The sequence below is a fragment of the Ammodytes marinus genome, assembly GCF_949987685.1.
Source record: "Ammodytes marinus genome assembly, chromosome: 2".
In the NCBI taxonomy this organism is placed as follows: Eukaryota; Metazoa; Chordata; class Actinopteri; order Uranoscopiformes; family Ammodytidae; genus Ammodytes; species Ammodytes marinus.
The window spans coordinates 3,012,716-3,035,818 of record NC_137231.1 but is presented as its reverse complement, the minus strand read 5'-3'; positions in this window follow the sequence as shown (position 1 = coordinate 3,035,818).

Here is a 23,103-nt window from a genome sequence, read left to right as displayed (position 1 = left end):
GTGTCGCCTGCATTAAGGCTTCACCTAAGGAACTTCACGGAAGAAGCTGGACAGCAGTGAAGTATTATGTCAGAAATAGAAAATCAGCCATTCAGCGTGAGATGGCGAAAAGACGGTACTGAACATGCACGTGTTCTATAGTGTAAACTGGTCTAAATACACAATTGAATGTTCTATATTGTGGAGCCTAAAGACCGTGTTGAATAGGGCCCGATCTATATGGATTTTTGGGTCTAATTCTGATTTTTTTTTGGCATTAAAAAAATCGATAACCGATTGATCGGCTGATTAAATTTGACATTTTCTAAATGTTTTCTAATAATATTTATTTTTATTACTTTTTTGAATACAGTTCAAACTCTTGTGACAAATTAGGAATTGGAGGCAGAATATGTTACTATTTTAGAATACTTTTACTGTCAATGTGTACAGGAACTTCCCTTAATTGTAATATGCATTGCAGGCAAAACAAAATAGTGAAACAAATATGTGGGTAGGGATGGGGATCGAAACCCGGTTCTATCAAGGACCCGGTTCCACTTTTTTCAAAACCCGAAAATCAATAACGTTTGGGCTTATCGATACCACTATCGAGTCTCGTCGTTTTTTTTCTCCCGTAGGTCCTGTAACGCAATTGTGTGTCCCTCGAGTCGCGTCACGGCATTTAAATCAAATCAAACCAATCACTGCTGCATGTCCGCCAATGTTTATGAATGATATGCAAACAGGTATTAAAAGTAAAACAAGTGAAGTCTGGCAGTTAGCTTCGCTCGCGAGGATGGCTGAACGGGCGAAAAGGTCTATGGTTTGGCTTTATTTTACCAAGTTCGAAGATAAAGCAGAAGCGAAATGCAACTTATGTTGCAAAATAATTTCTTGTAAAGGGGGGAACACAACCTCAATGGCCAAGCACATCAGCATTGTGCATCAAATAAAGGCCAAATGCAGTAACTTCGACTGTCTCCGGATTGAAAAGACTCCTCCTCCTCCTGCTGCTGCCGCCGCACCACAGACGGGCCCGTCTTCATCATCCACAAAGTACCAGTGGTAAACGCACACACACAGACTGTGTAGCTTGTTGTCCCGTCAGTTAAAAATAGTAATCCAATTGTGAAATCCGTGTTGTAATCGGCAGCATACAAGCTAGTTAGCTTAAAAAGTAAACAAAGTTTTCAGACGTGCTGCGTGATGATGTGTTCAGGATGGTGAGGTGGAATAATGAGATATTACCATGGCCGAGTGGGCCATTGATTCCACGACATTTGATACAAGGGGGACAGACTTCAGCAGGCAAAGGGAGACGCGGAGAAGTAGGATCAGGGTTCAACAGGTTTACTTTATTAAAGGTTGACTCAAAGTTACAAGCTAGGAGACAGCTTCAACAATATAGATGTTACCTATACATTGCCATCATAACCTCCTGTTCAGATATTACTAGAATTAACCTACTCTCAACCGAACTTTGAAAAGGGGAGCCCCGAAAACCCTAGCCATCTTGTCATATTCCTCGGGCGAAAGAGCGCGCCTTAGTGGCAAGGCACTATGGCTTATATCAGGCAGTTGGGTGTGTGTGTCTGTGTGCATGTGTCTACCAGTGTGTGAGTGAGAGTGTGCAAGTGAGTGCATGTGTGTATGTGTGTGTGTAACAGATCTAGTGTCAGATCCGGGCTATTTGTAGCAAGATGTTGCAATGGTGTTCCTATCTTTCTGCTGTTTCTACAACAGCTGTTGTTGTTGCAGTTTGTGTGCTGTGTCATTCTGGCCTGTGTGGCTTTTCTGCTTGTCTCAAAACTTTGTACTAACTTCTTTTAAAATGATAACATAAATGTTGCAAATTCCTACAATGGCTCAGTAAAACGACTATTAGGTTATCATGATGCGTTCAAGTGTAACATAAAGGAATGGGAAATTGAGTTTTTGGCGAGAAACACGAGTAATACAGTTGTATTAGTGCTCTCATCATTTTAAAATATATATTTAAACTACTGATGCCAATATTTATTAGAAATTTAATTTAATTTAAAATACAATTATTTATTTCCTAAATATTTTCCTAATCACTAAAACATGATAAAGTGACAGTAGACAATACATTAACCAACAAGTGCGAACATTTATATATTTTTTTCATAGATAGTATACACTTGATTTTTTAAAACCAAAAATAATATTTTCTTCAAAATATATAATAATAATAATAATAATAATAATAATAATAATAATAATAATAATAATAATAATAATAATAATAGAAAAGTATCGATAGTGGTATCGATAAAGACCCGGATCGATAAGGCGTATCGATATCAATAGATATTAACGATCCCTATCCCTATATGTGGGGCAATTTTTTCTTTTACTCGGACATAAATATCAGGAAGAATCTAAGTGTTAACATCCGGTTAATCAGCCAACTTTTGGCCGATGATGATTATTCTCAGATTAATCGGCCGGGCTCTAGTATTGAAAATTGTTATTCTCTTAAAGCTACACAGCTGTTTAGTCCCTTTTCTCTGTGCATGTGGAAATGCTCATACTTTCACTGTTAGACATTTTATTTTACCAAACGTTTGAAGTGATCCCCATCTTAGATTTCTAAATGACCACATTTCTTCCTTGAAAATCATGGCTCACCACCAGAGCTTACAGTGCCTTGCAAAAATATTCATACCCCTTGAACTTTTCCACATTATCACGTTACAACCACACACGTACATATATTTTATTGGGATTTTTTGTGATAGACCAACACAAAGTGGCACATAATTGTGAAGTGGAATGAAAATGAAATATGAACTGAAAAATGTGGCGTGCAAAAGTATTCAGCCCGCCTGAGTCAATACGTTGTTGAACCACATATCGCTGCAATTACAGCTCCAAGTCTATTGGGGTAGGCCTATGTCTCTACCAGCTTTGCACATCTAGAGACTGACATTTTTGTCCATTCTTCTTAGCAAAATAGCTTGAGTTTCAGATTCAACATCAGATTGTATGGAGAGCGTCTGTCAACAGCAATTTTCAAGTCTTTCCAGATATTCTAAAATGTCTGGACTTTGACTGGGCCATTCTAACACATGACTATGCTTTGATCTAAACCATTCCATAGTAGATCTGGTTGTATGTTTAGGGTAGTTGTCCTCCTTGAAGGTGAACCTCCGCCCCAGTCTCAAGTCTCTAACAGATTTTTCTGCCCTGTATTTCAACTCAACGTCATTGTAAATGAGAGTCACCCCTCAATTGGTCTCTCGAGGATAAATAAAAGTTAAATAAATAAAATAAAAAATAAAATTTGGCTCCATCCATCTTCCCATCTACTCTGACCAGCTTCCCTGTCCCTGCTGAAGAAAATCACCCCAACAGCATGATACTGCCACCACCATATTTCACAGTGGGGATGGTGTGTATGGGAAGATGGATGGAGCCAAATACAGAGCAGCAAAGCATAGTCAGGTGTTAGAATGGCCCAGTCAATGTCCAGATCTAAGTACAATTGAGAATATCTGGAAAGACTTGAACATTACTGTTCACAGATGCTCTCCATACAATCTGGCGCGGAATCTGAAGTTTGAGGTATTTTGCAAAGAAGAATGTGCAAAAATATCAGTCTATAAATGTGCAAAACTAGTAGAGACATAGCCCAAAAGACTTGCTACTGTAATTGCAGCGATATGTGGTTCTACAACGTATTGACTCAGGGGTGCTGAATACTTTTGCACGCCACATTTTTCAGTTTTTTATTAATAAAAAAAATTGAAAACGGTGTTTCATTTTCATTCCATTTCACAATTGTGTGCCACTTTGTGTTGGTCTATCAGGGGGTCAGGGTCAGGGTAAACTTTATTGTCCTGTTAAGGAAATTTGTCTTGGGCATTGTGCTACATTTTGCTTAACCAGTAGACAACAACAATATGACACAGTAAAAAACACAGTAAAACCTACACATTGGACAAAGCTAAAACAACAAGAACATCACACGGTAATTCTAGGACATAAAAACATTCGGACAATTTAAAGTGCGAGGAAAGTGCGAGAAAAAGTGCTTGAGTTTATTGCACACTGCTCTATTGCACGTGGTCTATTGCACTAGTTAACCAGGCCTATGGACATTAATGCATTTAAAATGCTGTACAGTAAAGTGCTGAGTGCTTGTGTCCATTGCCCTATGGGCTATTGCACTAGTTTTTATGATTGTTCAGAAGCTTAATAGACGCTGGTACAAACGATAATTTAAAACGGTTCGTTTTCCATCTTGACATACGAAACCTTCTTCCTGATGGAAGAAGCTCATATTCAGAGGATAGTGGATGAGTGGAGTCTGAGGAGATTTTTATTGCTTGAGTAATAACTGACTGGTTATACAATTCCTCTATGGACTCATATTGTTTTATTCCTATGATCTTCATGGCTGTTTTGTGCATGCTCCTAAGTCTGTTTTTCAGTTGCACTGTTAGGTTGCCATACCAGGCTGTGATTCCATATCTGATTAGGCTCTCCAATATAGCTCTATAGAAGATTAACATGATCTCACTACTAACCCCATACAGTCTCAGGCGTCTTAAAAAGTACAATCTTTGTTGCAATTTAGTGCACAGTTTATCAATGTGTGCACAGTTTATCAATGTGTGACTTCACATGCAATCCCAATAAAATAAATGTACGTGTGTGGTTGTAATGTGACAAAATGTGGAAAAGTTCAAGGGATATGAATACTTTTTCAGAATACTTTTTCAAGCCACTGTATTTATTTTTGACCAGGCAGTGTATATTTATGTAGACATGTTAGAAATAATGTCTGTTTCAAAATGCCACATGCAACTTTTTTTTTTTTTACAAATTTGTAACACTATTTTACCCATGACATTTCTGACTGTTAAAGTAAAATGATCTGTCTTGAATTATTCTTTGTCACTAGTATTTAAAATATATTTAAGGAATCAACAAATAAGTTAGTTTTCCCCTTATAGTAGTATTGGCATCAGCCCGAACAAAATTCATATCGGTGGAGTCCTAACCTAAAGACACTCTTGATAATGCACTTTTTCTCACCAATGTTTAAAATGCAAAGCCCGTTCAAAATAAATGTTGTCAATGGTAGTATGAGCATTTTTTTTCTCCTCGTAGGTTTTCATTTTTCCCAGACAGAATCTACCAAATGCATTTTGGAATAGAACACGTCTGGTGTTTAGATTCACTAAAAACAGATAATGTTTTCTCATATTCTGATAGGGAGGGGTTGTTTTTGTCATAATTGTTGAATGACAAACAGACAAGTATTCAATTATAAATCGTATGTAGCTTAAACTTTGGCTAATTATAGAATCCTAAATATGAATGGCTATTGTGTAAATTGATTGTGTGGTGTTGAAGAGTAACAAGGTGCAGGGGTTAAGATAACCTATTTAAGTTAAACCACTGAGTATTCAGGTGGAGCAACAGCAAGCATGGTATCTTAAAGAGGCCAGGTAAATGATCCATTATCTTTCTACCGTGAGTGTATCTTATATGTTTTTGAAGGAAATCTGGTTATTAGATCCAGTATTTATGTAATCTTAAATGAAGGTTTCAATCCAACATTAGTTTGTTTAAATGATTGCCATGAATTGTGCAGTGCCTATCAGTGCGGTTGATTGCATCACAATTGACTCAACACTGCCAGTCCCCATGGGGCCAAAAACATTTTTTTTAAGAGTGTTTGAAGTTTCAAGTGATTTTCATTTTCACATGAATTTATAATGATTTTAGCAGTTAAAATCTATACACCCTTCAGAAAGGGTGGATCCCACCAGTCTGTGCCCAGTCAGAGTGGCCCACCGTGTAGCAAATACCCGTATGTGTGTGTGTGTGTGTTGAAATTGCAATCTGCAGGGGCGTAGCACCAAATTCTGGGCCCCTATACAAAAAGTCCTGATGGGCCCCCTGAAAGGCGGTCTTACAATACACATGGCTCTCTGAGCCAGACAACTCCACAATATATCTATTTGATGAATGACCAACTCTTTACTTGTACCAGTGTTTGCCCCAGAAAATGCCTTAGTCAAGGTGGTCACTGGCCAGGGTCACAGGAGGTGCGGCGCAGCGCGCCACGGCAAAACTTTTGGGGGTCTTTTGCTCAAAGATGCCAATGCGACCACTTGTGTATGCACATCAAGTGCAAATTCAACTTTTTAAAGTTCCTTTATGGATAGGGGGCTGTGATTATTGTGGACAACAGGCCTACTGTGATGCAATAGCCTATAATTCATTAATGGTTATTATTAGCCTACTTGCTTGATTTCTTTTTAAATACAGAGGTTATTGATCGTTTTGGAACATGTCTTTCCCAATTTAAAACATAAAAATAAAGCAGCATTGAAAATTCAGAAAACAAATCTTGTTGGCCTAAACCAGCATGCTGTTCTACAAATAACTCAATAGTTGAAATAATAAATACAATGTGTTTTCCCCTTAAAATGTCTAAATGCATTTCAAAGACAGTAACAGTGTGGCACTTCTGTAAACTTACTGAAACTTGCAGGGCCATCACTCTCATGTATTCATCATACTTTTCTCTGCGCTGTCTGAGCTGATAGATAGGTTGTGTTGCCACAGTGATGTGGAGTCTTAAACTGTTCTAGCTTTGCCAGCACTTATTTCTGTACAGCTAAATATCCCCATAGAAACATCGCTGCGTTTATTTTCGCCACTAGTTCAATTCTATGTCGGCTTGCTCCTGCTTACTCTCCCGCGTACATGCCTTAGTCATGCGCAGGCCCCTGATCTCCTTGCAAGGGTCAGGGGCCTATCATGGGCCAGTCAATTATTTATTTTTTTGGAATGGCATTGTTCAGGGCCTTCGAAGATCGGGGCCCCACATTGAGCTTGATGGGCCCCCCTCTGCCTTGGGCACCCCCAAGACTGTCGCACTTTCCCCCGCAGTCCGTCGGCCCTGTGTGTGTGTGTGTGTGTGTGTGTGTGTGTGTGTGTGTGTGTGTGTGTGTGTGTGTGTGTGTGTGTGTGTGTGTGTGTGTGTGTGTGTGTGTGTGTGTGTGTGTGTGTGTGTGTGTGTGTGTGTGTGTGTGTGTGTGTGTGTGTGTGTGTGTGTTTGTTGGGTGTTTACACAGAGCCGAGGCTCCCCTTACGGCCATTTAAAAAGCAATAGAAAAGCAGAAATGTTCAAAATGTTTCAGATTGAGCACACAACGGAGTGTAACTGTTTCAAACATAATCCATCCTATGAACCCTTTGTGTGCCAAATGGTGACAAGATTGGGTTTTGATATCAAACAGTTTTGGCTGGATTATATTTCCTGAGTCGTTCCTGCTCATGGAAAACATATGTACCTGCTACTTGTGTCTGGGTGTGGCTGTGAAAAGTATTTGGACCCCATGAAAAAACAGGTTGGGTACCTTTTGTAGTTCTTCTACATTCTTATAAAGAGGACAGGCTAGTTACTCTGTAATTTTCCTGGGTCTACAAACAGGTTTAAATGATCTCTCCCTCATACATTTTTGTGAAAAAGAATTTCCCTTTGGGGACAATAACTTCTAAAGGCTTTGACATAAGTCTTCAGGATGACACGGCCAGCCTGACCAGTTTTTCAGAAACCTGGCTAATTGACCAACCAGCCGGGTCCTCCCACAATGAAGCTGACGAGCAGCATCATCCTGTTTGAATTTTTGCCTTAACCACCCAGGTCCTGCTTTTTGTATTGTTTCTAAAAATAAAAAATAAAAATAGACCTAAAAAGTTCTTAATGCAAAGAAAGACACAAGGCACAAATAAGTTGGACATAATTGAAGGAACAGTTTTGAGTTCAAAGATTAAAAACTTTTTTTGTAATGATTTCAGTGCTTTTGCAGTGATGAGAGCAGAATGAACGAAGCCTAAATGTTGCAACCAAACATAGGCCAACTTTATAGTTTTGAGGGTAGGTTGGTTTGGTTATTCATGTAGAGAACCGCCTTTTTTTCATTTGTTTGTGAATAATTTGTAGTTGATGTTGTTTTTTAAGTGTTATTTATTTCAACAATACCACCAAAATATTTCAAATTATTTAATGTCATGTGCAGAAATGCAAAAAAGTGCAATATTTGGTGCAGTCAATTAGTGTAAATGTATCTTACCATAAACTAGTAGCATAGAAAACGTGCAAATTGTGAAAAACTGTTTGCTTTAGTGAATACTAAAGAAGAACAATGTCTCTGTGTGAACTGATTATTTTCTAGAGATCTGTTGATCTGTTAAACAATTGTGTGAGTGTAAGGGAATCAAAATAAATTGGTAGGTAGGCTGGGCTAAGTCAGAAATGTGCTACTATTTTAAAATAATAATGAGCCCTTGCTCTCCCAACTGTCCCTGCAAGTCCCTGGTTGATAAGATAGTTAGTCTATCTACAAATACATGTATGTGTTTATTGAGGGATGAGCGCACTCACACTCATTGTTGATAGGAGTAATGGGTAAGGGGGGCCCATTGACTGGAGGTTTTCAGGGTCCCAGCCATTTGTGAGGGCAGGCCTGCATACAAGTAGCCTATTGCTATGCTATGTGCTGATAATGATGTATTACTTTAGATGTCCTTTTTATGGTCTGGTAACCGGATCAACCCATCTATAAAAAGTGTCTGATAAAATACCATGTGAAATCTTCCCCAGGTCTCCTTGTTATTAACATTGCAGTGAGTGCTAGAAAAGATTAAAAAAAGTTTCACAATTTGGATTTTGGATTGCATTACTACTGATAAAATGAATTGCCCCATTGACAACACATTTGCTAACAATCAGACAATAGCATGATATGAACATTAGTGTACCACATATTCTGGGGTGGTAGGATGGCCTAGACTAGGAAAGAGTGGCCGACCAGTAACCATGAGGTCTCTTGGTTCCTCCGCCCAATAACCATGAGGTCTCTGGTTCCTCCTCCCAAGAGTGAGTCAGTGTCAATACAAGACCTTTAGTTCAAAAGGGGCAGTGACAAAGGGAGCGGGAAGGTTTATAACTCATGCGACAGTGCGGAAACTACAGTATACTGGAAAGATAAAGGTCCGCGGTACAGTACTTTTATTACCACTGGCTTTCTACTTTAAGGTAAGATTTGCTTCTCTGTGTTACAAGTTATAACAAAGCTGCCTTAATGTCCTCTTATGTCGTTAACCTCTTATAGTTTGAAAGTTGAGAGGACTGAGTTTCATGATATCTCTGAGAATTTGTGTATTTGATAATCCGGATGTAGGAGAAAACTGTAGCAGATTTGCTGCAATAACTTTTTTATACAAACTTAAATGGTGACAAGATTGGGTTTTGATATTAAACAGTTTTGGCTGAATTATATTTCCTGAGTTTTTCCTGCTAGGGCTGCAACAACGAATCGATAAAATCGATAAAAATCAATTACTAAAAGCATTGGCAACGAATTTGGTCATCGATTCGTTGAGTCGCGCGATTGATACGTCACTCATAGGTGCGGCACTGTTTACATCCAGTCGCCGACAGGTTCATGCACGCCCACAGCGAGCCTTCCGCACGTGAAGCGGTGCGAGAAAGCTATAGTGTGAGCGGCCACAGCTTGTATTTTGGTCATATCTAACACTGGACTGTAGGCCTATATAAAAGTGTTGTACCTTTGCTGTCTTTGGGTTAAAAAAAACTCCTTCAACTCAGTATCCGTCTAGTCCAAAAAAACTGTCAGCTGCTGCTGCAGACAGGCTCGGAGAGTCGGCATCGGCGCATCAACAGTCATTCAAAGCAGCGGCAGTAATCACACAACCGAACGGTGTAGAAAGTCCCGTCAGCTAAACATAGTAATCCAGTTTTTAAATCCATGTTAAAATCGGAAGGTTATAGAGCTAGCTAGCTTTAAAAAAAGTAGCAAACATGTCAAATGTGATGTGTTCAGGCCGGCTCAGTGATGTGTTCAAATGCAACACAAAAAAAAGAAATTTGAGATTTTGGCGAAAACTTGTTTTCCCAGCAATATAAAATAGATAGTAAAGATGGAATTATGACCTGTTTAATGTCCCATCTTGAGCTATGATCATATCAGCAATTAAAGCAATAATACAAGTTCTGTTTCAACAAAATAATAGAAAAGTATCAATAGTGATATCAATAAAGACCTGGATCGTTAAGGAGTCTCGAAAATGGTATCAATATCAATAAAAAATATTAACGATCTACTGTCGTCTGAGAGAAATTAAGATGATTTAATTTTTTTAACCGTTAGTATTTTCCGGTTAAAAATCTTATCGGTTGACTGGTTTACCATGGACATCCCTTATATACTGTATAAATGTTTATCATACATTGTATGTTTTTTTTTGTGTTATCCCAGTTAAGTTTATTTTTAATTTTTTATCATTTAATATTTCTTTTAATAGTTCCGGGACGTTGGAGCAATAACCTGGTGTTTTGACACTTCAGTCTGCACTGTGAATTTGAAGTAATGTTCAGTTTTTGAATAAAGATGCGGCATTTACAAATGTTTTTTTTTTATCCGATTCATCGATTAATCGAAAAAATAATCAACCGATTAATCGATTATTAAAATAATCGTTAGTTGCAGCCCTAGTTCCTGCTCACGGAAAACATATGTACCTGCTACTTGGTGTGGCTGTGAAAAGTATTTGGACCCCATGAAAAAACAGGTTGGGTACCTTTTTTGTAGTTCTTCTACATTCTTATAAAGAGGACAGGCTAGTTACTCTGTAATTTTCCTGGGTCTACAAACAGGTTTAAATTATCTCTCCCCATAACATACATTTTTGTGAAAAAGAATTTCCCCTTGGGGACAATAACTTCTAAAGGCTTTGACATAAGTCTTCAGGATGACACGGCCAGCCAGGTCTGACCAGTTTTTCAGAAACCTGGCCAATTGACCAACCAGACGGGTCCTACCACAATGAAGCTGACGAGCAGCATCATCCTGTTTTAATTGTTTTGCCTTAAGCACCAAGGTCCTGCTTTTTGTATTGTTTCTAAAAATAAAAATAGACTTAAAAAAGTTCTTGATGCAAAGAAAGACAAAAGACACAAAGAAGTTGGAAATAATAAGGAACAGATTTGAGTTCAAAGATTAAAAACTTTTTTTGTAATGATTTCAGTGCTTTTGCAGTGATGAGAGCAGAATGAACTAAGCCTAAATGTTGCAACCAAACATAGGCCAACTTTATAGTTTTGAGGGTAGGTTGGTTTGGTTATTCATGTAGAGAACCGCCTTTTTTAATTTGTTTGTGAAGAATTTGTTGTTGAGGTTGTTTTTTAAGTGTTATTTATTTCAACAATACCACCAAAAGATTTCAAATTATTTAATGTCATGTGCAGAAATTAGGGTTGTCAAGCGATTGAAAAAATTAATCTAATTAATTACAGGCTCTGTGATTAATTAATCTAAATTAATCGCACACTTATATGACACTTTTATGCCTGTTTATAAACAACTGTAGGCCTATAGGCTACCGTTCGTCTCTCTCTCTCTCTCTCTCTCTCTCTCTCTCTCTCCGTCTCTCGTAACTTCTGTCTCCTCCCTTCAGCCAGGCTTCTACACTATCTATGCTTCTACATTAAATATATTTAGGTACTACTAGCGCCGAAAGAAAAAAAACACAAAAAAACAAGCAGGCTAAATGACGCACACACACACACACACAAAGGAGGAAAAAAAACAGGCATATGCTAGGAAGAGTGAGAGGGGGCGGGTGTCCGTTGAGACGATCGCAACTAGCAAACAAAAGTGAGACACGAGGAAGATTGAGATATAGGCCTACTGTTTTGAACCTACATTGTTAATTAGGCACCCACTAAATCAATAATGCACAGACACTGCGAGAATAACATAAGACGTATTCCTACCTTCATGCTTATTTGCCCGGAGCAGCCCATAACATAGAGCCCTCGGACCCTTTCCCCTGCTTCTTTCTTTACTCTTTAATCCCATGCGGGCCGTGTCCGCAAGATACAAGTGCAGCTCCGCTATCATCTCACCTCTTTTGCACCGGGTCAAAGGGCAATATAGAAGTGTGATTAATCTGCGTTCATTTTTTTAATCGCGTTAATTTTTCTGTGATTAATTAATCGAAATTAACGCGTTAATTCGACAGCCCTAGCAGAAATACAAAAAAGTGCAATATTTGGTGCAGTCAATTAGTGTAAATGTATCCTACCAGAAACTAGTAGCATAGAAAACGTGCAAATTGTGAAAAAACTGTTTGCTTTAGTGAATACTAAAGAAGAACAATGTCTCTGTGTGAACTGATTATTTTCTAGAGATCTGTTGATCTGTTAAACATTGTGTGAGTGTAAGGGAATCAAAACAAATTGGTAGGTAGGCTGGGCTAAGTCAGAAATGTGCTACTATTTTAAAATAATAATGAGCCCTTGCTCTCCTAACTGTCCCTGCAAGTCCCTGGTTGATAAGATAGTTAGTATATCTACAAATACATGCATGTGTTTAATGAGGGATGAGCGCACTCACTCATTGTTGATAGGAGTAATGGGTAAGGGGGGCCCATTGACTGGAGGTTTTCAGGGGCCCAGCCATTAGTGTGGGCAGGCCTGTGTGTGTATGTATGCTATATGTTCAAACCTGACAAAGTGGGCTAGTATTTGAAGTAATAGGCTTACTCGATACTAGAATTTTAAAAGACAGAAAAACAGTTGGAGTGTAATTCCTTCCCATTTTATTTTCCTTCTCTTTAACAAGCCAACCAAAGCTCCAACAGGCCTATAGTAAGACGGTCCTTACTGAACCAACTAAAGCATCATCATTTGCAGTCTTCCACTGCATTTTTGGCACAAGTGCTGTTTTTACACATTATTCAAGCTTGTGCTTGTTTTACCTCCATTTTCCCTATCACAGTTAGATGCCACACAAGTCCTTAACCCACTGACACCTCAGCTTCAAGTAGGCTATCTTAGTATTACATTTTAATTTGTTTTTTTTACACTTACTTTCAATTCTATTGAGTATTTTTTTAGCCTAGCTCCAAGCCACACATTAATGAGTATTCTTCCTTGTAAAAACAAACTCTGCTCCACTCTTTAAATAGTTACATTCAACTGTTTCACAATTCCTGCTTTTCCACAGTGCCTATATGCCTGCTAACAATGACCTCCCTATTGCCCAATATTATCATAAAACATCATCAGTCATTCAAAAATATTCCTTCTGCCATTTGAAACTTTTACTCGATAGTCCACATTTTTTAATTAGGTGGGCCAAGCCCGAGTAGGGCCAGGGACCTCGTTTTGCAGAGCAACGCGGTTCCATAGCCCTGCTGGGCAGGGAACCCTATTGTTTTTGCTGGGATTATTTGGCGTCGTGCAAAACTGGTGCTGCAGCCCAAACCGTAAAGGGTTGGGACATGCCACTTGCATGACTAGATCCAGGTCCGTGCCTGGTACGCAGACACAAAAATTCAGACATGCCGGCCACTAGGTGGCGCTACAAGAAGGGAAAAGACGTTTTGGGCTATAACTCCCACACCAAAAGTCCGACAGTCAAAAACTTTATATCCACAGATGCCCACAAGTCAATTGCATCTTTTGAGATAGGCCACGCCCATTTGCGTATATATGCATTTTTCGCTACGTCGCAAAAACTGTGTCAGTGACCAAAACATACTCCTCCTACAGTTTTCGCCCGATTTGAACGAAACCAAAAGCATTATGCTCTACTGACTCCCACGAGCAAAAGTCGGTCAAATAATTTTTCCACGAAAAAAAAAGGGGATTTTCTTGAAACTCAAGGGGGACTATCATGGGGCATACTTGAGTCTATAAAAAAATATGGACAAGAAATTCCTATGTATGCCGGACTTATTAAACAAATACATTTTTCACTTTTACTTCCTGTTTCAAAGTGTTTTGGCGGGATAATTCAAAAAAGTGTCTTTACAATGGAGAGGTTGACAATTTGATTTTACTCATAACTCCCCAACCAAACATCGCACATTCAAAAACTTGACATCCACTTGTTTGGTACATTGGGCTGCATCTTTCTATCTAACGTAGTTTTGCGAATGTCATCCATAGGGGGCGCCAAAACCACAAAAAGCAAAGAAACCGCGTTTGGGGCTTTAACTTCCACACCGAACATCACACAGTCAAACACTTTATATCCACAGATGCCCACAAATCAGCTGCATCTTTTGAGATAGGCCACGCCCATTTGCGTATGGGATTTTTTTTCGCTACATCGCAAAAACTGTGTCAGTCACCAAAACACACTCCTCCTACAGTTTTTGCCCGATTTGGACGAAACCAAAAGCATTATGCTCTACCGACTCCCACGAGCAAAAGTTGTATAAAGAATTTTTCTACGACCATCGGAAGACCAAACGGTAGCGCTTTAAACATTTGCACATTAGCTACCTTGTACCAAACTGCTCCTAAATTCAAAACGATTCATCCTATTAACACCTTCACAAGTGTTTGTCCTATGGTTCTCAGGTTGGTTCTACTTTTTCCTTAAATTGCTCCAAAAGGGGGCGCCAAAAACACACTTGAGCATCTTTCTCTGGATTTTTTTGCCTTTTGGTCTATAACTCCCAAACCAAACATCCCACATTCAAAAACTTTACATCCCCGGATTCCGTGAAGCGAGGGGCCAGCGCCACGGACGACGACGCCCGATCCCGAGTCGCGTGGGAGGCTTGGCCCCCGTTCACAACTGCTTGCAGTTCTAGTTTTAATTAATATTCCATCTTTGCACAGTAAATCATAAGCTTTCTCTCCTTAAAAAAATACTACTCCTGTGATGAGTTCATGATGACCATCATTGATTGTGGATGTATTTTCCTTGTATCCCTATTTTTTCTATTTGTTTTTTTACAATATGAACTGTATGATGTTGACACTGAACATTTCTGGGGTTGATTGAAGATATTCAAGTGATCCCTAACTTTTATTTTGTCCAAAAATTTCAATTAAAGATCAGCATGTCGGTTGGAAACCCCATCAAATCGATTATTAGGAATTAAACTTGAATTAAATCAATTTTGACCACTTGAATTTTGACTAGTAATCTGTCTGTGGCGCGTTGTCTTCTCCTAACTCTATTTATGTTGCATTGCATAATGCTGAGAGTGCAGCAGCTTGTGCTTCGGTACATTTTTTTGTATGAGATTATCAAACTGATAGGAGCTCTGCTGGCCTTATATAACATGGAACAGCCCATCACAGGGTTAGAAGCAAGGTGTCATACCCACATCTACACTTCTAATCTTCTAGCTCTAGACAGCTGTTTTTTTTTTATTCCTACGTTTTCATTTCTTCAAATGTATCCATGCTGTTCAAATTCTAAGTCAAAGTCTTTTATTGTCAGTTCTGATATATGCAAGACATACAGTACATCAGAATCCAAATGGCGTTTATCGATGGCGAATTAAATAAGATAAACAAGATAAACATAAACAATATTTACCTAAGATACATTCTAAATACTAAGTAGAGCAAAGGCATTTTATGTGCAATATAAAACAGTATATATAAAATAGAATAGAAAGTAAAAAAGTAGATAAGTTAAAATGAAAGGTGCAATGTGATGAAAAATATTTACAATGTGCAATATGCAATCAACTGGATGTACATGTTAAGGCATTGTGATGTGCAGGCTGAGTAATGAATAGATTAGGTTATGGTCACTGCTGCCCTGATGTTCCCATTTATACATTATGAAAGTTTGTCATTTATTCAAGATGTATCAACTGCTGCTCAACTTCAATTAAGAACCTGTGCTTTACCTATCAAGGCCTTTATTTCTATGTTATTGAAAGTAGGCCTACTATCATTCCTACTACTGCTACTATGCAGTCATTGCACTTATTCTAATCCAGTTAAATTTCATTGTAGTTTATCTGTTTTAACTTCTGAGCAAAAGTGATGATACAAATAAGGCAGAAAGTAGAAAGTATTTAGGAGCACATGGTCACAAAATGTATTAAACACATGCAAAGTCCTTTAAATAATAGTAAGAGTAATCGCAGGTGTCTTCCAGTACAAACAGTTTGCCAGTCTGGTTTCCTAAATTGGTTTATAAATGAGTATTTAAATCAAACTAAAAGAAAGAAGAAGAAGAAGAAATAAAGTCCAAATTGAATTCATGTTACATGCAAGGCCACTGTTATTTACGTGACACCTTTGGTCCTACATACACTGACTGATGTAACTATAAGAAATAAAACTCATAAAAAATAAAGTAAACTAGAAATCCCGCGGAGATTTTGAAAGTACGGGCCGCCCGCGTAAATCGGGGAAGGAAAAAAATCACGGCCGACCCCCGTGGTCCGAGAGGCTTTACCGTAGAGCAACACGAGCTGTACATGTCTGACAAATGATAAGTCGATCGGAGTCAGGGGGAAAGGGGCGTGGCCGGGCAAACATTGCATCGGTAAATTACGTTTTTCGCATTTGTGGCGCCCCCTATGGGTTAACCTCGACAAGCTTAGAGGGCCACGCTACCACATGTCTTCTGCACCTATCCTGCAAGTTTCACTATGATAGGACCTATGGTCAACGAGTTATGGCCAATTTGTAATTAAGCCCTGCCCCTGCGTAAACGTTTTAGTCAATGGCGGCCATGTTTTCCAAGCTATCCTACTGATATTACTGATATACTAGCGGAAATTTAAAAAAAATTCCGTGAGGCTATATTGTACAGCACCATGAGCTGTACAAGTGTAATCAATTTCAAGTGAATCGGAGTCGGGTGACATTTGTGGCGCCCCCTATGGGTTAATCTCGATAAGCTTAGAGGGACATGCTACCACATGACTTCTGCACATACCCAGCAAGTTTGATGATGATAGGACCTATGGTTAAGGAGTTATGGCCAATTTGTGTATAGGCCCCGCCCCTTCGTAAACTTTTTGGGCAATGGCGGCGAAAAAAATAATCATGGCTGACCCCTATTGTCCGAGAGGCTATATTGTAGAGCACCATGAGCTGTACAAGTGTAATCAATTTCAAGTCAATCGGAGTCGGGTGACATTTGTGGCGCCCCCTATGGGTTAATCGCGATAAGCTACGAGGGACATGCTACCACATGACTTCTGCACATACCCAGCAAGTTTGGTGGTGATAGGAGCTATGGTTAAGGAGTTATGGCCAACGTGTTATTAAGCCCCGCCCCTGCGTAAACTTTTTGGTCAATGGCGGCCATGTTTTTCAAGTTGTCCTACTAATCTTTTACGGGTATGTTTATTGTAGTCCCCCGGGGCTTCACGAGAAATTTGGTGTTGATACAGTCAAATTGCAGAAAGTTGTGGATGACACCCTGTTTTTCAGTTTATGCTAATTAGCGGGAAATATTCCCAGAATAATTTTTATGGTCCCAGAGGCTTTTTTGTAGAGCACCCTAACATACACCTGTGTGAGAAATTTCAAGTCAATCGGAGTTACGGTGTGCGGGGCGTAGCCTCTCAAACTTTCTTCAGTCGGGACTTCATAACAGCGCCCCCTAGCGGAAATTCAAAAAAATTTATAATAGCACACGATTCGGGGTAGGGACGGACGTTCTGTGAAATTTTTGCGTTTCTAAGTGAAACGGTGTGGGAGGAGTAGCAGCTCAAACTTTTGCATCAGAAGTCAGAAGAAGAAGTAAGAAGTAAGAAGTAAGAAGTAAGAACTAGAAATGCAATTCCTGAAGAAATTGCGGTGTGAATGCTGCGCTGCTGAACTGAAGCTGATGCTGAATAAACTTCACTGCTGAATGTTGATGAAGAACGAAGGATGAATGTATCTGAATGAACAGAATGGTTGAAAAATAGAATGTTTGAGAAATGTGGAATATTTGGAAGTTTGAATGGACTTTCTAGCTGGAATTAGGAATGAATTATGACCTTGAACTATGACCTCCAAAATGTAATCAGTTCATCTTTGAGTCAGAATCAACATTTGTGCAAAATTTGAAGAAAAACCGTGGAAGCGTTCATGAGATAATGCAGTCACAAAAGGAAATGTCACAGTGACCTTGAAATTTGAACTTTGACCTCTAAACTCTTGTGATGTCATCTCTGAGTCATACTCAACATCTGTGCAAATTTTTAAGAAAATCCGGTGAAGTCTAAAATTTGGTGTTGGAACGGGGAATCGAACCCCCAACCCTGTGTTCAGCTCAATCAGGATACTACCATGTAATGCCCTGAAGGAGCTGAACATGTAAAATGTGGAATGAAGTTTATCGGATGAAAAATTACTGAGTTAACGCATCTTGAATTTTCTCCATACGCTCTCTCTCTCTCTCTCTGGTGTGTGTGTGTGTGTGTGTGTGTGTGGCTGTTGTGTGTCTGTGTGGTGTGTGCGTGTGTGTGTCTGTGTGGTGTGTGTGTGTGTGTGTCTCTGTGGTGTATGTAGGGTGTGTGTGTGTGTGTGTGTGTCTGTGCGTGTCTGTGTGTGTGTGTGTCTGTGTGTGTGTGTGTCTGTGTGGTGTGTGTGTGTGTGTGTGGTGTGTGTGTGTGGCTGTGTGTGTCTGTGTGTGTGTGTGTGTGTGTCTGTGTGGTGTGTGTGTGTGTGTGTGTGTTTGTGTGTGTGTGTGTGTGTCTGTGTGGTGTGTGTGTGTGTGTCTGTGTGTGTGTGTGTGTCTGTGTGTGGTGTGTGTGTGTGTGTGTGTGTGTGTGTGTGTGTGTGTGTGTGTGTGTCCCTCTCTCTCTCTATGGAGCATAAGGGATTGGAGTTTGACCTACATTAGCCAAAGGCAGGTGCACGTTCAGGGGTCACCATGGTAACAGACAGCTAATCAGTGTCAATTGTAAACAGCTGGTAATCTACACACGTACGGCCACTTGTCTCCCCAACCAGATCACACAGACAGAGGTTTTAAATGAACGCATAAGCCCAAACTGCTTCTCATATCTCGCAAACCGTTTGTCTGACAGAAAAAATTATCGTACTTTGAGAATCAGAAGATTCCAATTAATATTCAGTTTCAAATGTGTTTCTTTAATGTAAAAACTTTTGAGTTGAGAGCAATTTACGTTTAGATTTCTGGTGTTCTTTTTTATTCCCTCTCCTCCACTCTGCCACACTCTAAATATCACTAAAATTGATGTTACATGCGTCAAACATGGCTGAGTAATTTGAAAACTATGTATTTTTTTTAAAAGGTTGAATTTTAACAATGAAAGACGAAAGATAGCTGAACTGTTTCTCGAAGAAATTAACTTTGTAGGATGAATTATCAGTGAGCTTGAAGTGTTTGAAACCAGTGCAAAACGCTCCGCATTTTGCCAATATCCCAATGCATTCCCAATACGGATTTTGGGTGTAATAAACCTTTAGATATCTCTGAAGTTATGAATTTTATGAAAAGATAGTGAATTATGGAAACGTGCTCCCGTGCAAGATGAACATGGGACAATTTGAATCGAGTTTCTACGATAAAGTATGAACGAGTAGGAGGAATCATAATTTTGCATGAAATATTAATTTCATAAAAAGTCGAATTTATTTGAAGTTATGGATTTTATGAAAAAACTGTTCATGAGTTATTGTTGTCTGGAATGAGCTGAACATTTAGACGTTAGAATGGAGTTTCTAGGATGAACTCCCAGGGAGGAGAAGAGATTTGAAACTTTTCATAATTTTGGTTTAATTGCTTATTAATTATGAAGTTATGAATTTTTTTGAAAATTTTGAATGAAAGCCGGAATGTGAAAAATGGGCTGAATATGAGGATAGTTGAAGGAAGTTTGTGGAATGAAGCATGTTGAAGATATGGCCGGGCCTGAAAAGCGGGCGGAATAATAAGAATAACTAGAAATGCAATTCCTGAAGAAATTGCGGTGTGAATGCTGCGCTGTGTGTGTCTGTGTCTGTGTGGTGTGTGTGTGTGTGTGTGTGTCTGTGTCTGTGTGTGTCTGTGTGTGTCTGTGTCTGTGTGGTGTGTGTGTGTGTGTGTGTGTGTGTGTCTGTGTGGTGTGGTGTGTGTGTCTGTGTCTGTGTGTGTGTCTGTGTCTGTGTGGTGTGGTGTGTGTGTGTGTCTGTGTGTGTGTCTGTGTGTGTGTCTGTGTGTGTGTCTGTGTGGTGTGAGTGTGTGTGTCTGTGTGGTGTTAGTGTGTGTCTGTGTGAGTGTGTGTCTGTGTGTGTCTGTGTGGTGTGTGTGTGTGTGTGTGTGTGGTGTGAGTGTGTGTGTCTGTGTGGTGTGTGTGTGTGTGTGTGTCTGTGTGTGTGTGTGTGTGTGTCTGTGTGTGTGTGTGTGTGTGTGGTGTGTGTGTGTGTGTCTGTGTGGTGTGTGTGTGTGTGTGTGTGTGTTTGTGTGTGTCTGTGTGGTGTGTGTCTGTGTGTGTTGTATGTGTGTGTGGTGTGAGTGTGTGTGTGTGGTGTGTGTGTGTGTGTGTGTGTCTGTGTCTGTGTCTGTGTGGTGTGTGTGTGTGTGTGTCTGTGTCTGTGTGGTGTGTGTGTGTGTCTGTGTGTCTGTGTGTGTGTCTGTGTGGTGTGTGTGTGTGTGTCTGTGTCTGTGTGGTGTGGTGTGTGTGTGTCTGTGTGTGTGTCTGTGTGTGTGTGTGTCTGTGTGGTGTGAGTGTGTGTGTCTGTGTGGTGTTAGTGTGTGTCTGTGTGAGTGTGTGTCTGTGTGTGTCTGTGTGGTGTGTGTGTGTGTGTGTGTGTGTGTGGTGTGAGTGTGTGTGTCTGTGTGGTGTGTGTGTGTGTGTGTGTCTGTGTGTGTCTGTGTGTGTCTGTGTGTGTGTGTGTGTGTGTGTGTGTGTCTGTGTGGTGTGTGTGTGTGTGTGTGTTTGTGTGTGTCTGTGTGGTGTGTGTCTGTGTGTGTGTGTGTGTCTGTGTGGTGTGTGTGTGGTGTGAGTGTGTGTGTCTGTGTGGTGTGTGTGTGTGTGTGTGTGTGTGTGTGTGTGTGTGTGTGTGTGTGTGTGTGTGTGTCCCTCTCTCCCTCTCCCTCTCTATGGAGCATAAGGGATTGGAGTTTGACCTACATTAGCCAATAATGTCATGTTGAGTCAAAGGCAGGTGCACGTTCAGGGGTCACCATGGTAACAGACAGCTAATCAGTGTCAATTGTAAACAGCTGGTAATCTACACACGTACGGCCACTTGTCTCCCCAACCAGATCACACAGACAGAGGTTTTAAATGAACGCATAAGCCCAAACTGCTTCTCATATCTCGCAAACCGTTTGTCTGACAGAAAAAATGATCGCACTTTGAGAATCAGAAGATTCCAATTAATATTCAGTGTCAAATGTGTTTATTTAATGTAAAAACTTTTGAGTTGAGAGCAATTTACGTTTAGATTTCTGGTGTTCTTTTTTATTCCCTCTCCTCCACTCTGCCACACTCTAAATATCACTAAAATTGATGTTACATGCGTCAAACATGGCTGAGTAATTTGAAAACTATGCATTTTTTTTAAAAGGTTGAATTTTACCAATGAAAGACGAAAGATAGCTGAACTGTTTCTCGAAGAAATTAACTTTGTAGGATGAATTATCAGTGAGCTTGAAGTGTTAGAAATCAGTGCAAAACGCTCAGCGTTTTGCCGATTTCCCAATGCATTCTGAATACGGATTTTGGGTGTAATAAACCTTTAAGTATCTCTGAAGTTATGAATTTTATGAAAGAATAGTGAATTATGGAAATGTGCTCCCTTGCAAGACGAACATGGGACACTTTGAATCGAGTTTCTACGATGAAGTATGAACGAGTAGGAGGAATCATAATTTTGCATGAAATATTAATTTCATAAAAAGTCGAATTTATTTGAAGTTATGGATTTTATGAAAACACTGTTCATGAGTTATTGTTGTCTGGAATGAGCTGAACATTTAGACGTTAGAATGGAGTTTCTAGGATGAACTCCCAGGGAGGAGAAGAGATTTGAAACTTTTCATAATTTTGGTTTAATTGCTTATTAATTATGAAGTTATGAATTTTTTTGAAAATTTTGAATGAAAGCCGGAATGTGAAAAATGGGCTGAATATGAGGATAGTTGAAGGAAGTTTGTGGAATGAAGCATGTTGAAGATATGGCCGGGCCTGAAAAGCGGGCGGAAGAAAAATAATAATAATAAATACGTAGAATATCAATGCTGTGAATGCTTTCAGCATTCACACCAATAAATACGCAGAATATCAATGCTGTGAATGCTTTCAGCATTCACACCAATTAGTGATACGAGTCTGATAGCGAGAGATCAGAACTGAGCGCTGTCTTCCACACACCGCGGCTCGCAGCTCAACTGACAGACAGCTGAGTGCTGTCTGTGAGCCGGACAGAGAGCGGCGGAGGGATCCTCCGCCTCAAAACATGTCAACGTGGGGGAAAATGAATTAATAATCAGTTAGAGCTTACCTAAAAATAAGTTTGCCATGTTACTGTTTATTGTATTTAGGATTTTAGCTCATTTGGATGCTGTTTTGACCTTCTGTTTTCATGACTATACTTGCGATAATATCTACTTTCAGTTTCATTAGCCTACTGAGTCGCTACGAAACGTGATTAGTGTTCTTAAAGATACTTAGATTATAAAACAAGAGGTCCAAAACACAGATGATTATTAAACAAACTAATTTATGACTTTATATCACACTAGAAATGCACGGGTCAATTTGACCCGCCTGGCGGTTCTAGGTATAAATAGAATGCTGGCGGTTCTAGTGTTAAGCTATGCATTGAACTATTTACAACAAATGCCATGTTCTTGCACTAAACCTTTAGTATACAATATATTACACATTACTTATTTATTAAAGACTAATATTCCATAATGTTTCTAGATTATATATTGTTTAAGAAGTTTCACTCTCATCTTCAGTGACCACCTATACTGTACAACTACCGTGCTACAGAAAAGTAAAGCAGAATTATAAAAAGTGTGACAGAGCTAAAGGTTGAAGACACACAGACTGTACATGTATCAAATGTCTATGACAGATTGTGACACAATGTAGAACAGGTTACGGAGAAAAAAATTGTTAGCCTCATAGCATAATTGCTTAAATCATATTACTCTACTCTACTTTTACTCTACATCTACTCTGTTCTACACTCTGCATCTACTTTACCCTACTCTATAACCCTTAAAATATGACTTAGGCAATTATGCTATTAGGCTAACGAAAAGTAGATGTAGAATAGAGTAGATGTAGAATAGAGTAGATATAGAGTAAAAGTAGAGTTGA